Below are 16,976 nucleotides of genomic sequence, written 5' to 3'. Positions count from 1 at the left end.
TTTTTGGGTCAATTACTTATAAAATTATTGTAATAATTGAAATAAATTATTTTAACAAATTTTTATGATTTTGTAATAAAATTGATAAGACTTTTAAAATTTTGGGATGGTCTAAGGTAATTATTAAAATATTTTATTAGTGAGTTTGGGTATGGATAGCTATGTGTTCTCATTAGATAGTTTAGACAAATTATTGATTTCAATAAAGTGAAGTAAAACAAATATAATTGAGTCACACAAATAATAAAATAAACTTAAGGAATCACATCAATTTGACAACACTGTTTTTAATAAGTCGAGTTCCTTAATTAAGAAAGTCTCAAGAATGGATACATTACATAAAAATAACAATATTAGATCAATTAGTTTCACACACACACACACACGCACGCACGCACGCATGCAGCCACGACCATGGCCATGCACACGCGCATGCATGCACATGCACACACATACGCACGCACGCACGTGTGCACATACACATGCACGCACGCGCGCACGCGCGCACGCACGCACACATGCACACGCACACGCACACGCACACGCACACACACACACACACACGCACGCACGTGCACGCGCAGGCGCACACACACACACACACACACACACACAATTCTTCTAACAATTATGTCAAAATTTTCAAGTAGTAGCTAGAATGTCCAAATGCTTGGACATCCAAGGATGATAAATACAAAGATTGACAAGTTTCTTTTGGGCCTAATTTGCCTAGATCTCACAACTCATGAGCACTTGACATCTCAAGTGGGTGCATTCCTCACTTGTTCCACATCATGTGGAGAGTCAAAGTATCAACTCAATCATCAAGATAGATGTTGTCGTAGAAGAGCCATTTCTCTTGTTGGTCATGATGCCAATAATGAAAGGGTAGTTGTTATGGGGCAACAATTCCATTCATTTGCTATATATGTCTCATGATGCCCCGTTTTACCTATACCAAGAGACCTAGTAGTTCCTTGGTTCCACTACCTATACACACATAGACTCTATAGAGTTCTCATGTAGATGCACCTGTACTCTCCTACAAGGTTACAAATAGGCCACCCTTGGAGTTTTCATGCAAGCTACCCTCACTAAGTTTGTATTAGCTAGCTCTTCTTACAATCCATGTAGATCACATTGCCCATAATCCCAATGGCTATTCTTACTTAGTAGAGATGGATACAACCATGAAAATATTGAGAACAATGAGGGGAAAATGAGTAATATCACATATGTTATCATTTTTTAAGTAGTAATGTGTGTGAAAACACACACGACCATTGGGCCACTTTAGGATAATGTCATAGATGTTATCATTTTTTAGTAGTGAATGCACATAGGACCATCAAGGCACTTTTTCCCCCTCTAAGAGGTTGTTTTTTGATTTACTTTAAGGTGTATTTAGTCTTTTAAATCTTAATCTAAGAGGCCTTTTCCTAATCATTTTAGGGCATATTTAGTCTTGTGAATCTTCTCTATTGATATCTTTTAGTATACTTTATGTTGTGCTCTCTCAAGTTTCTTCTTCTTCAAATTGTGTACATGCATTTTGTAACTCAATCCAACAATTGGTATCAGAGAGGGGTTTAACCTCTTAGACAAAGTCATCAACACCCTCCACTTGCTTTCCTATGATTGGGATGAGATTTGATTAGAGCACCACCACTACCTAGTCTTAATGAGTAATTCATTGAGATGTAAGGATGAAGAGGTTCATGCCTTGATTGCATTGTTCCATGCATTCATTAATTGTACTATGGTTCCATACATTCACTCATATAAGAGGGCTAAAGATACTTGGGATGTACTTGCATATTTATATCAAGAGAGAAATATATGTGTAGTCAATTAGAGAGTGAACATATGGATGAAGGTGGCTCTATGGACAAGTTTTTAACAAAGATCAAAGGGAGTAATTGATTGCTATAGATGATATCTTGCTAGACAATTCACTTATGTATATTATTCTCAATGGTCTTTCTAATTCTTATCAAAGTTTTGTATCTACTCATTGTTTAATGATGAAAGGTAATTGAATACTTTGTCATTTGGTGATTGGCTTTTATTTTTCTACAATAAGTACAATCTTAGCAAAACAAGTCCATTATACATGTGTTGTAGGTCAAGCTTTTGTGGTTAGTTAAAAAAGCCAAGGAAAAGCTACCTTTTATGCTAGTAAGCAAAAAATTTCAAATGATGTTCAGACAAAGAAGGTTAATAGAGATGAGAAAAAAAAAAGAGAGTAGAATCTATTGTAGATATCATAAGTTAAAGATTCATGTAATTAAGGATAGTCCTAATTATTGTTCTTATGGATACCTCTCCTTCTAAATCAAGATATACAAAGATTGTGTAGGATATAGAATGGGCATCGAGTGTGCAATGCAATTATGACCCTTCATTATATAATTCTTACATCTCTTTGTGGATTCAAATATATAGTACTTTGATAGTGGTGCCATTAAGAATATTACTTCTCAATGTAGTTTGTTCCCTTCTCTTGAGTTTGTCCCTAATGATAGTACTATTACATGTACCAATAACTCCTCTTATCATGCTAAAGAATTTGGCAAAATTATATTGATTGTTGTTAATGGCACTACTTTCACACTTATGGATGCTTTGTATGTACCAAAGCTAAAGAAGAATTTGTTGTCAATTTTGGCACTTCCCAAGACTGGCTTGATTGGACAAGTTTGAAGTTGATCCTTTATTATGTTGGAGACTACTTTGATGTCCTTCTCTATGATTAGGTTATTGGATGCTTGATTTCTATATATTTTATGAGGCTTTACATTCAATTTATAGTGTCACACACGAGCAAGTTTATGCACAGTGGAGATAACAAACATTAGCAAGTAGTGAAGTGTACCTTTTGCTACTTGAGTGATACTTTGCACCTTGGGCTATGTTATTGTGAGGAGAGATCATTATTGCCATATTTACATGTTTTTTCGGATTTTAATGGGGTGGTTGTTCCAACACTTATGTCTCCCACAAGTGGTTTTTGCTTCATACTTCACAACTCATACCTATCATGGTTGATCAAGAAGTAGCCCACTATGGCAACTTCTAGTTGTAAAGTTGAGTACATGATAGTTTCACAATAACATTTGGGTGTGTTTGGTTTAGATGCCTTTTGGCTAATTTGGGTGTTGGATAGTCATTGTCACCACCATTGTTACTAACAATCAGAATGCATTGGTACTTACATAGAACCGAATGTTTCATGCATGTACTAAGTACATTGAGGTGCATTATCATTATAGGAGACTCTCCACAAGAGAGATCTATTTGGCCTATCTACTAACACATGGCAATCTTACAAATCTTTTCGTAAAGACTTTGCCTCATGAGAAGTTTGAAGATTTGAGTAAAGTTTTGTGCTCACTCCACTTTGTATATAGGGTCCAAAACTTTTTGGTACAAGCCATGTTTTAAGTTTCATTCATGAAACATCATCATGTTTTTATGCATATCATTCTATTTTGTTTTCAAATTTATTTTTTCCCCTAAGGAGACATATTATACTTTTTTTTCTTTGAGTTGCATAGGCTCATCCCAATCAACCACATCTATACAACTATTTGTGATTGAGTGTGAAGTCCAACACCAAATTGATGGAATGCAAGTCATCATGTATTGAGCAAAAGTTGTGAGCTACTACTATCTCATCTACTATTGCATGTATCACATTTGGTATAGAATTTACAAATACATATTATCTTTCTTTTTTTCCACCATTCAACATATGACTAAAACTCAAGTTTCGAATTGGGGATTAATATTTCTCCCAATATAGCAATCTAGTAGCATGTTGTTTATAGACCCTTCAATGTAAGGTAATGACACTAGTACATTGTGAAGAGTGCCCCCATTGTACCATCTATAATTTTTTCTTTGAACTTGATCATATAATGTGAAATGGTTGTCCTTTTTGATGGAACACAGAGGATACTTCTTAACATCCTTCCAATTCGTGAATGAAACATGGAGGATACCTCTTGATGTCCTTCTAATTCTAAAATTTCAGTATTTTTCCGTATAAAATCTTAACAACTGTGCATAAAATTATAACTACTAATGAGTTTCTACATCTAATGACCTTTTGTTTATTTGAATAAGATATTATTGCATATTTGATCTCATTGATGTCAATCTTTTTTTGCTTTAGATTGTATTTTAACTCCATTTACGATAATAAAGTTTTGTCCTACTTAAAATAAGTTAAAAAATATTAATAAAAGTCATTAAATAATATTAATAAATTTTATATTTATTAATATTTATTATTTATTATCATTTAATGAATACTATAATAGCGTATCTTAAATAAAGTAAAAAATCTTGAAATAATATATATTATCTAATTTTGTTTTTAATATTATTTGTTTCATATGCTCTAAAATTTATTACAATTTATTCAAAATATTACCATACAATTTGCAATATTTAATTTGACAGGTCAAATTATGTATCGTAAAATTATTATCAATTTATTTCCTCCATTTCAATGTGATTTGAGATAAAAATACATGACATCTAAATTATGTAAAGCCTTTTCAATTTAAGATGTGGAAAAACATAGCTATGTTAAACTAAAAGTAAAATTTAAAAGTTATAGAAGAGAACACATATAGTAAAGTGATAAGCAAATTAATCTTCAAAAAAGTTTCAAAACATATAAAACTTTTATGTGTACTTAAGATTTTATGTTAACAACAACTTAGTTTTCTAAAGTGTGTATATGAAATCAAAGTCATATTGTAGAGATCATAAATGCTAACATTTATAAGGAAATGAGCTTGAAGGAGAGAGAGAGAGAGAGAGAGAGAGAGAGAGAGAGAGAGAGAGAGAGAGAGAGAGAGAGAGAGAGCTTGAAGAAGAAGGTGAACGATGAAGAGATTAATTAATTAGATTTCTATGGTAATAATAAAAATTGAGTATCTTACATCTTTTATACGTGTGACAATGTAGCTACAAATATATATATTAGATATGTCTCAAAAATATCCATTATAGACCCTATTATATAGAAACTATCACAACTTTGGATTAAACTATAAGAGAGGGGAAATAAAATAATGAGGATAGCTACACTAGCCGGTATAAAAGGTGTAAGGGACTGAATTTTTGACCATCAGATAATAATACAAGTCTCCTTCATCTTCACCTCTCTCTCCAAGCTTTCATGGCTTCTTTCTCTCTCTTTCTATCTTTCTCTCTCCTTTTCTAGTATTTCTCTCTCCTCTTCACTCTCTTTCTCTCTCTTCCTGCAGTATTTCTCTCTTCTGCACTCTCTCTCTCTCCTCTTCTTCTCCCTCTCCTGTCCTCTTCTTGACAAGTGGTATCAGAGCTCTAGTTCTGATCCATTTAGTTACCTTACATGCTCAGTTACCATCCTTTTCAATTAAAAAAAAAAATCAAAGAAGCTTCAGGTGTGTATAGATATGACATGGAGCAGCAATGGAGTTACTAAGGACTTTTGGACCACAACAAGGAATGAATGCCTGCATTAATGGAGTCTTGGACCAAGTTTGGTGGTAGAAAGGCTGAAGTTAGCAATTCGTTGGTCATTTTAGGCCATTTTCTGAAGGTATTTTTCTAAAAACAGTGGTAACAGGAGTAGATGAAGGAGTAGTTATTGTTACTTTTTCTTTAAGGGAGAGTCTTTCTCTCTCTTTCTTCTTAGAGCTCCTCAATCTCGACATCACTCACATTGGCAAGATCACTGCTGAATACATCTAGATCAGCGGATCAAGTTTGGACCTGCGCAGCAAAGCAAGGACTATGAAAGCCCTAGTCAAAAGCCCAAAGGACCTTCCCAAGTGGAACTATGATGGTATTTGGCATTGAACAAGAGTTTACTCTTATGCTCGGCACATGTAGCGGCTGCTGTGGGTGCATGGTAGTGTGCGCACAGGCAGTGGCACACTAGCCCTGCCTTCCAATTCCAACACAGAAATTGGATTAGTGCTATGGAACTTGTAAATTGGCATGATAATGTCAGGCCCTCCTTCTCCTCCCTTGTTGTTGGTAGGCCCTTTGTTGCCATTCCCGTCGATGCCATTGTTATTGTCAGAGGCACATAAGCTCCTTGAACTCACCAATGAGGCAAGTTTTCTATCTCATGAGTAAGAGAGTCCTCATTGAGAGTAGAAAGCCACTCTAGTTGTGAAGCAAGCTCATCACGCGGCACACACAGACTATAAGAGGAAGCTTCTTGAGGGAAATTCTTCTTTTCGGAGGCATGACAAGACAAGCCAACAGGAGGTTGAGCTTTGATGATTGTGTTAGAAACTCCTCTCTTGTGGCCAACAAATTGGATGCTTCTCCTTCTCACTTCTCCAGAAGGAAGTCAAGTGGCCTTTAGGTTAGCCAATCAAAGGCTTTCTAGGCCCACAGGGTCCATATTACTGTGGGTAGGAGCTTTTAGCTTGAGGTGCAGATCGGATGCAAAGAAATTCATAAGGCCACTTGCTGGTTCCTGCACCGCCTTATTGTGAGCTCGAGGTGATGCTCTGCGTGAAGCTTGGGTGGCATCATTTGTGGCAAATACACCCCCATCCTTGTCTCCTGCAAAGGCCTTTCCGAGTGCAACTACTTCCAAGTCCTTCTGGGTAGCAAATGCTAACCATGATTTTATCTCTCCATCAAGCTTAGTCTCATTCTAGAGATTGACATCAGTATGCAAAAGAGATGGTGATGTGCAAACCACAATTTTATCTTTTCCCAGCAATTTGCCCAATTCTTCCAATTGTGCAAGTGATGTGGATAAATCATTGGCCCAGATATTCCTTCCATCAACCACTCTAGCAAACAAGAGTTTGCCATGTGGAAACCCAACTTCCTTGATAACAGTCAAGGTCTTACCACCTCTTACCAGGTCAACTCCAAGTGCAAATACACTTTCCAATCCAATGATGGTCTTGTATGCATCGACTGGAATGTCAGTAAAATATGTCTCAATAAGGAATTTGATTCCACTAATCTCAGTTCCTAAAAAGGTATAGGCCTTCTCGAAGGCATCCAGCTTGTGCGATTCCAGATAAAAAACAAGAGCAGGCTCATCAAGTTGGATCCATGATGCCCCAGCTACCTTCAACTCACTAATAATCTCCTTGTACATAGGAAGGATTGAATCAAGAAGAGAAAGACAATCAAACTTTGGGTCAACCCCTTTTCCTGGCTTAGCCAACAACAGATATGATACGGGTGAGCAGTGTCATCACAAGCAGATTGATCAAAAAATGAACCCCACAGCTCTATCAACAGCTAGTCTCTCTAACTGGGTCAATGGGTGGCATGCCATATCACTTTGAATTGCTTGTCATTGAAGGCCCTACCCAACATGGAAGATTTGAGTCAAAGAAGTGAGGTATACTCAAGTCTTTGCCATCAATGGAGCTTGCCTACCAATTTGGAAGAGGTTTGGAGCACGGGAATACATTATGGGGTTAAATTTTGGGAGATTCTTCTTCTATGGCCTTTAAAGCATGCATGGAGCTATTGAAGCTCAAACCCTCCTTCTCCCCTTGAAGAATCAAGCTTGAAGACTCAATTTCTGGCTAAAGCTTTGTCATCATGAAGCTAATTGGAGCATTGGAGAGCAACCTTGGGACATTGGCCACTGATTCTTAACCCTTCTTCATTATCAAAGAAGTAATTGACTCTTGAACTCTCTTTTCTTTCCATCCTATTGTTAATCCAAAAAGCCTATTGTTGGGAGAGATTCAAGTAGTCAATCCTGCATTTTATTGAAGCTTTCAATGCTTACATGCTGCCAATTTAATCTTAGTCCTCTCTTAGGCTTTCTTGCATTGAAAATGGTCCATTCTATGTTGAAAATTTTCACTACTGTTTAGTGATTGCCTCACCCTAATCTCTTGACTTGTGATGATTGTTTGAGCATAAACTAATCTCTGAAATCCATTGTAAATGAGGTGAGATAGGAGTGAGTCACTGCTTGGTAAGCCCTACCCTCGACCCAAATTTTCCATTCCATGCATTTCATGAAAAGGTTCAATTTCTACTTCTGAATGCATCTCATGATGGGTGTTTAATTAATAAATGTCTACCATGTATATTCTGGGTGAGGAAAAGCCCGATGCCAGGCAAGGTGGAAAGACAAAAGAGGGGTGACCCCCGCCCCCTTGCCCCCCCCCCCCCCCCCCCCCCCCAATCAAAGACCCTAAAGGGGTGCACAACCCGGCCTGGGGGGAACTTTGCCCACCTCCTGGTGATCTAGAGCTCGAACTTGTTTACAAGTGCAGAGATATTTTGGGGACAGTGAGAATTGGCATGTCATGATGATGCCATTGATGTCTATGACATATTGATGTACTTGGGATTATGCCACTGATGTATATGGCATATTGATGTACCACTGATGTAATTGCAATGATGTATGATTGAGAATCAATGCTAAAATATATCTTTAGGTACACATGTAGTCATGTATGCAATTATGACAGTGAATGAAACAAAGAATGCATGTATGATGCTCATATGTGAGTTACACAGTCATGGGAATGCTCATTTTCATGCTCAGCAGTGATGTTATGGTGTAGACCATGTGTATGTATGCTGAAGCAATGTATGGTGCCATGGGAGAAATGTTTGCAGACATACAATAGACAGGGGACCATATTTCAGCTCCCTTGAATTCCTACAGCATGCTGTAAATATTTTCAGTCAATTACAAAGGTAAAGAGTGAGTATCAACAGTGAAGAGCAAGTCCCAAGGAGTGTTTGCAGACCTCAGTACCCCCCCTATCAGTTTGGCATGATATTGACTTGGCACTGACGTAGATGTATTTACCAATGTATGGATGTATTATTGGCTACAAATGTATGGAAAATACTACTGAGGATGTATTTGCAGACATGAGAATACATATGCACTGAATATAATGCTTGGAATGTATGGGAGATGCCTATGCAAGGGGAAATTATGCTAAGAGATGTTGATGACATGCTCAATTCCGGAATAAGGTTGCAAACAATGAATTTGCATGACTGGAAAATGTATTATGCCATGTGGGATGACCCATTAGTCATGCATTGACAAGTTGATCCACTGCAACCTCTTTCTTGACCCCCACAGGGTGTTGTAAGCAATTTGCTTGCTTTTACAGAAGTATACCTACTCCTAGGAACTGAGGTGCAAGTCTTGCAGAGTGTCCATAGGTCCTACTAAAGGCTTTGATCAGTTTTGGAGCTCTATTTGGACTCTACAAGATATTTACAGGTCAAAATAGGCCTCCTACAGGTGTAGACAGGGTGCTAGTCTGCACATTACAACAATACTTTTCCTATTATAGAATTTTCTGTATAAACCTTGGGAGTGCATGCTTATGCTCACTTCAAAGAGGGTATCCTTGGGTCCGACTTGAACAAAAAAAGTAGGTCAATCGGAGCTTCTTAGCTCAAGTTATGAGAAAAATAGTGATAGGTGGTCTAACGGGACTGCACCTAACCATGGTAGGGAATAGGGGAAAAACTAAGGCAAATGATAACCTCTAGCAACAAATAAGGAATGCATGTGCCACGAGGGATGAAACTAATCATGAGGTGGAAGATGAAGATTACTCTCATGACGTGGGGAACCTCAACATGCTCACTTACACCCTCAGTTTGCATGAGACAAGGCATGCTTAGAGGCATAGAGAATTGATGGAAGGCATTGGTCAAATCAAGTCCACTATGGACACCCTTGCTGCCCAACTCACTAAATGGATGGAATTTCAAAAGAAGGGAAAAGAGAAAGAAAATCAGTCACATGTACATGTTGAAAGAACCACCTACCCATCAATTAATGCAAATTCTCATGGGCATTATGCACCCGATGCTTATGCTTATGGCCAACATGTATATGTTGATGGTACATACTATGACCTATATGTATCTTATGAATATGGATAGCAGAAACATGCAAAAAAACATGAGCAATATGCAAATACATCTAGATAGCATGTTAATACTTATAGATATGATGTACCATGTCATAATGCAGAGTATCACTCTATTGAACCTTGGCAGCAGAATGGCTATTATGGGAAACATGCTTATGCTTGTGAGCATCCACCTTTTCAGCAACATATTCATGATTATACATGTGAAACTTTCTTAATTGAGCAACCCAGTTCTTATGGACATGACAATAATGGTCATTCTTATCAGTACTCTTCTAGCTTTGATCAGCAGTAAGTTCATAACTACCATGGTATCCTATATCCCAATCAGCTCATACCTCATGATTACCCAAATGTAATGATGAGCTCTTTTCAAAGTGCTAATGATGAAGAAGAGAGCAATGAGAAAGCTGAACAACAAGATGGGATAATGAGCAACATGATCAACAAGAAGATGAGCAAGAAGACCAAGAAGATGTACAAGAAGGGAACAATGAAGAGCAAGATGTACAAGCTGATGGCATCTTAGTTGATGAATCACATGAGGCACTCATAGATGTAGATGGTTATGCTAATGGTTTTAGACTCTTGGAGAAACTTCATGATGATATTCTTGAGCATCAATTTACACTTAATCAAGGTTTACAACAGCAATCAAACGCATTTGATAATGAGTACCTTGATCATGGTTATGATGACTGGCATATGTTCGATAATGATGTAATACATGATTTGGGAATACATGAATATGAAGATGGCATTGTGCTTCCCTATGATCTGGGAGATTATGGATGTGATTATGGACTTGATTATGGGGATACTTCATTGTATCCATTTGATTTGGGTGGATTGGAGTATGTGGTTGATGGGCATTCTCTTCTCTTGGACAATCATTATGATGGAATACCTTTTGATCCAGGAGGTCAATGGATTGCTTGGGATCTCATTTAGACAAGCATCCATCTTTTTTGGTAGACTCTTTTGGTTGAAGATTGGTTATTTATGGCCATATTTTAATGCAAGGAAGATTGTAGACAGCTCACTATTTTACACCATATTTTACTCCGAACTCTAAATAGCCAAACCCAACCTACATGGATTGAAAGCACTTACCAAGAGCTCCATTGTGATGTGTAGCATGCCTTGATCGGAGTTCTCTACAAAAAGTTATCTCAAATTTACTATAGCAAGGTCCTGTAGTAAACAACATGCTGTCCACTCCCTGCATGCTTCATCTTCTTAGAGAATACATGCTAATATTTAAATTTTATCATTCCCCAATCATATCTATATATCATACTTGATCAATGATCCTTTATACATCAACGATTACCTATCATTCCATCAGATAACCCTTGTAATGTCTGCAGTAGAGTAGTACTCTGGTCAACTCCTACCTTGTCTTTTTGTAATAAGTGTCCAACTTGTTTTTGAGGGCAAAAACCTTTAGGTGGGGATAGAATGTAAGAGAGGGGAAATAAAATAATGAGGATAAAATACCAGCTACACTAGCTGGTATAAAAGGTGTAAGGGATTGGATTTTTGACCATCAAATAATAATACAAGTCTCCTTTCATCTTCACCTCTCTCTCCAAGCTTTCATGGCTTCTTCCTCTCTCTTTCTATCTTTCTCTCTCCTTTTCTAGTATTTCTCTCTCCTCGTCACTCTCTTTCTCTCTCTTCCTGCAGTATTTCTCTCTCTTCTGCACTCTCTCTCTCTCCTCTTCTTCCCCCTATCCTGTCCTCTTCTTGACATAAACCAAATAAAGAGATTGATAACTCCAAAAAAAAAATATATTCGTATTAAATCTATATAAGTTTCTCATCTCTATAGTAAGTTCAGAATTTATAATATCTTAAGCAAAGAGCTAACAAAGAGTAGACTACTGTGAAATAGAGTCGTTAACATACATACTCTTCATCCCAAAGATCATTTTGAAGGCATAGAAACTCTTCAATTGCTGCATAGCGAGCTCCATGAAGCTTCTTCCAATGGTAATCCTCTCCATTTGATCAAGTATTCAATGATAGAACTTGATCTAAGCTTCTTTTCCCATTAACCAATAATATCCTCCGGATGTATTGAATTGGGCCGCCTTCATCAATAGGTGGAAGCTCCTCTAAATATTCAACTTGAGAGCCAATGAAAGGCTTTAATTAACTCACATAAAACATATTGTGAATATTTCAATCCGCTTGAGTACTTTATAGGGACCATAGTGACAATAGGCAAGTTTGTTACCTTGAAACATCTTTAAAAGCTGCATATCTAGATTTTGGTACTTTGAGAAGTACTAAATCTCCTTCTTGGAACTCCAATGGCCTTCTCTTGTTATTAGCATTCATCCTCATTTGATCTTCAGCTTCCTTGAGGGTTGATCTTGTATCCGACATTCTTTCCAATTCCTATTTTCCATGAGTGTTGATCTTCTCATGAAACATGATGGTTGGAAGGGATACCTCATAGATATACATATCCTTAAAAGGAGATACTCCAATACTAGCATGAATAGTATTGTTAGAGGAAATTCAGACAAATGAAGCCATAAATCCTAGGAATGTCGAACATCATGACAATACCAACCATTTGTTGACTCTCTCTGATTGACCATTGGTTTGAGGATGATAAGATGTTGAAGGAGCAAGCTTAGCGTCCATAGAATTGAAGTACTCTTTATCAAAAATTACTCATAAACCTGGCATTCCTATCATGAACAATGACTTGAGGCAAACCATATGACTTGAAGACATGATCCATGAATTGGTGTGCAACTTATGAGGCCATGCATTGAGTCTTTGTTGAGATAAAGTGGGATCCTTTTGTAAGTCCACCACATAAATACTATTCCATCCCCTCTTGGTAATAGGTAAACCCATAATAAAATCCATAGTGATAAAGGTCCACTTGCCCTTAAGAATAGGCAATGCCTATAGTACTCCAATAGGATTTTGAGTGATATCTTTATTTTGTTGGCATAGAAGACATTTGGAAACAAAGTCCTTCACATCTCTACATAGTCTCTTCCAATATAAACTTTTAGAAATCTTGTTATAATTCTTGAAGACACTTAAATGCCTAGTCCTCGATGAAGAGTGTATTTTCTTCATAATCTTTTACTTGAAAGATAAAGTATGAGGTATAACCACCTTGTCATTTAGCCATAAGAGACCATGCTTGAGATAATCATGGGAGTCCTCTTCAAGAAAAATGTTGTAATTTCTAAAATATGTGAGTATATTTTTTCATCCAAGAGATAGGCTTCTTGTAACTCCTTAATCCAATCACCATGTAGCTTCATGATTGAAGAAATTGTACATGCCCACATTCTTGAAACAGTCTATACCAGCATTGTCTTTTCCTCTTGTATGAGGTATGTCAAAATCATAATTTTGTAGTGTAGCTACTTGTCTGCTTTACTTTGGAGTAAGATTTATTAAGGAGAGGAAATACATGAGGACTCTATGACTACTTTTAACTCTAAGCAATTGCCATAAAGGTAGCTATACCACTTTTTGATAGCATGAAGAATGCCAAGCATTTCTTGATCATAAAAATTCATTTGCATTTCTTTATCACTCAACTTGCAACTCTCAAAGACTACAACACCATGATCTTATAGTAAGATTGTGGACCAATAACTCCTCCATTTGCACCACATTCAATAATGAACCCTTTAGAGAAGTTAAGAAATCAATATAGGGGCTAAAGTAAGTATATCCTTGAGCTCATTGAAGCTCTTATCTGCAATAGCATAAAAAAATAATGCTTCTTTCTTCAACATATCCATAAGTGGTGCTACAAATGTTGCAAAGTGCTAAATGAACCACTTGTAAAAGGAAGATAGCCCAAGAGAGCCTCTAAGTGAAGTTATGTTTATTGGTGTATGCCATTTATTAATGCATTGACCTTCAAGTTTGGATTAGCTTTGATATCTAATTCACTTATAGTTCACGACTATTCAACTTCTCTTTGCATGAAATAACATATACTTTCCTTAGTAAAGAATTGGTACTCTCGAAGGATATCAAAGACTGCCAAGAGATGCTCTTCCATAAACTTATTGTAGATAAGGATATCATCAAATAAAACCAAGACAATTTTGAAAATGATATCTTATTCATTAAACTTTAGAAAGTGGTAGGCACATTGGTTAACCCAAAATGCATTACCAAGAAATAATAAAGGCCTTGATGGTAAGTTGGTAAGGATCAAGGCCTTGATCCATTGAACTTCATCCTCTGTCTCATCTTCTTTTGATGGTAAGTTGTAATCTGAAGTTTCGTTGTTGACATGCAGTATAAACAATTTATCAGACCTATTTTTGAACTCATTTTTCAATTGTTTAGTGATGATAAGTTGAAAATATCCCTCTTGTATATGCCATCAAGATGTAGAAGAGTTGCATTCCAAGAAAACTTACAAGTAAGGTTGAGAAAAGTTTAAGGTAATCTTACCCAATTGCCTTAATCAATTACATCCCAATACTATATCAAGGGGTCCATACCTAAAGTTATAAGATTTACCAAAATGGTATAATCTTCATGCAATCAAAGAGGCACATTGAGGGGCCCAAACTTGGATGTTGATTTCATCATCTTTGTTGCCTACTTGAACTTTTATTTGTGGTTGAGGTAAATTAGTAGGGAAACATTTGAGTCAATCCATGGCTTGCTTATTGATAAAACTATGGTTGCTCCCACTATACACCAATATGTAAATAATATTTCCATTAATGTTGTCTTGACTTCTCAAAGTGGTTGAACTTCTAGAACCTCTTATCTGGCATATGGGACTAGTATCTCTCAGAGTAGCACTCATAGGGGTGCCACCTGTGGAGACAACTAAGCAAAATTGTTCCTAGGAAGCAAAACAAGGTAGTTAATGCCTTGTCAAGAAGACCTCAAATTCAATTTCACTAGTATGAGGGACATGTATACTTCCAACGAAGACTTTAAAATCATTTGGGGGAGTTTACAATTTGGTAAAAAGATAAACTCTTATGTTATCAAAGATGGATTTCTTTTGATGGAGAATAAGTTGTGTATTACTAAAAATTCCATGCCTAAAGTAATGGAAGAATATCATGATGCTCCTTATGTGGCTCATTGTGGTATTTTGGCCACAACCAAGACACTTGATTTATTTATTTTTTAAATCAAGTCTTCAAAAAGACATTAAACAATTTGTTAAAGAATATTTTGTATGCCAAAAAGATAAAGTTTGATAGCCAAAAGTCATTATTGATTCCAAGCCATTACCAATCCCAAGCCAACCTTAGGAAAGTATTGCTATGGATTTTATTTTTGGCTTAACAAAATCAACAAACAACAATGATGGCATAAAGCCTATTATTGGCAAGTTTAACAAGCACGCTCATTTCATTCCAATCAAAAAGACTATCAAGTCTCAACATATGGCTAGAATATTTATTCAACAAATTTTCAAGTATCATGCTTTACCACAATCCATCATGGGTGATAAAGATCCATGAACCACTAGTCTCTTTTGGCAAGCTCTTTTTGAAAATTTGGATACAAAGCTTACTTTTTCTTCTTCTTATCATCCTCAAATAGATGGTCAATGTGAGATAGCCAATCTCACAATATTAGATATGTTGAAGTACTATTGTCACAAAGCCAGTCAACAATGGAAAAAGTACTTGTCTTTGCTAGAATATGCCTATAACAACACAATTCATACTTCTATAGGTAAAGCAGTATTTGAGATCATATATGGAAAACCACACTTACTACCTATTCTCAAAACAAAGGAGGAGATATTTCATGCCAATGAGTTCGTGCACGATATGGATACAGCTTTTGCTAAAGTCAAATGAGCTATCCAACGATCTCAAGAAAGACAACAAAAAAGAATTGAAGACACTTTGTTTTACAAGAAGAAGATTGTGTGTGGTTGAAATTTGACAAAGCTCCTCTATGAAGATCTAACAAGCTTTCATCCCAAGTCACTAAGCTCGCAACAAGAAATTATGGGCCATTTCAAGTCACTAAAAAGATTAATATATTTATTATAGGTTAGAACTTCCATAGTATTAGAAGATTTGTTAGGTTAGGGTTCAGCAACACACACACATGCACACACTCATAATGAACAAGTGAATAGCAAGAGAGAAGAGAATATTGGAATGTCACATCCACTATGTGAGAATAATATGAAAGTGCAATCCCTAAGATAATAGGTATCACACCCACTGATGAGTATGCACACAAGGAAGAAAAAAACCTTATCTAGTTGGAAGGTGAAAAGTGCCCATGGATTATTGGATAAGGCTGGAAAAGTGATATTGCCCTTGAAAAGTGGGGTCAACATTTGCAATTGAATTTGTTGTTGAGAAGTTGTGTGCTTAGGCTCTACCAGGAGTTTGAGAGAGATAGCTAGGGTACTTTGTGGTTGCAATCAACCCAATGAAATAAGTCTTGGACAATTCAACGGCTCATACACACAAGGACTTAAAAGTAGATAGAAAGTGCAACAACAATGAGCTGAATTCATGACGAATCACAACAATCGGTGCTTGTAACACAAATGCAAAAGTTAAGGATATAGATAACCAAAAATGGAAAATTTACCAACCACTAGATGACTCAACCTAGAAATGTAGGATACATGGGTTTTAACTCTTGAGCATAGCATGCAATAGTAAAATAGGCATGGGTGGGGAAATTCTAGCAAGCTTTTGTAAACACATTTGCCACGTTGTCCTTTGTAGGGACATAAACCAAGTAAATCTCACTTGCATTGAGCCTCTCTCTAACATAATGTTAATACACCTCAACATGCTTAGTGTGAGCATGGCAATGAGATTCCTCGCAATTGCCATGGCACTTTGACTATCAGTATAGATAGGAGTGGTAACTGCTGTTCCATGCTAAGATTGACCAAAAGGCATCTGATCCATATACATTCCAATGTAGCTATAAATGTCGCCATGTATTCAACTTCACAACTAGATGTGGCCACTATAGAAGAATACTTCTTCCTCAACCAAGAAATACAAAAATCACCAAGAAATACATGAATCACCAAGAAACAATTAC

The 16,976-nt window shown here is 36.6% G+C and overlaps 1 pseudogene; it reads right to left on the bottom strand.

Moving 5' to 3' along the window:
- Positions 1-6,385: 6,385 nt before the first annotated feature.
- LOC148038066 (5-methyltetrahydropteroyltriglutamate--homocysteine methyltransferase 2 pseudogene) lies at positions 6,386-7,132 on the bottom strand (annotated as a pseudogene).
- Positions 7,133-16,976: the final 9,844 nt, after the last annotated feature.

Source organism: Lygodium microphyllum, chromosome 3 (assembly GCF_053477565.2).
Source record: "Lygodium microphyllum isolate KBCC chromosome 3, Lygodium_microphyllum_v1.1.10, whole genome shotgun sequence".
NCBI classification, from domain to species: Eukaryota; Viridiplantae; Streptophyta; class Polypodiopsida; order Schizaeales; family Lygodiaceae; genus Lygodium; species Lygodium microphyllum.
The sequence above is the reverse complement of the archived record's forward strand: the minus strand, read 5'-3'. Positions and strand labels throughout refer to the sequence as shown.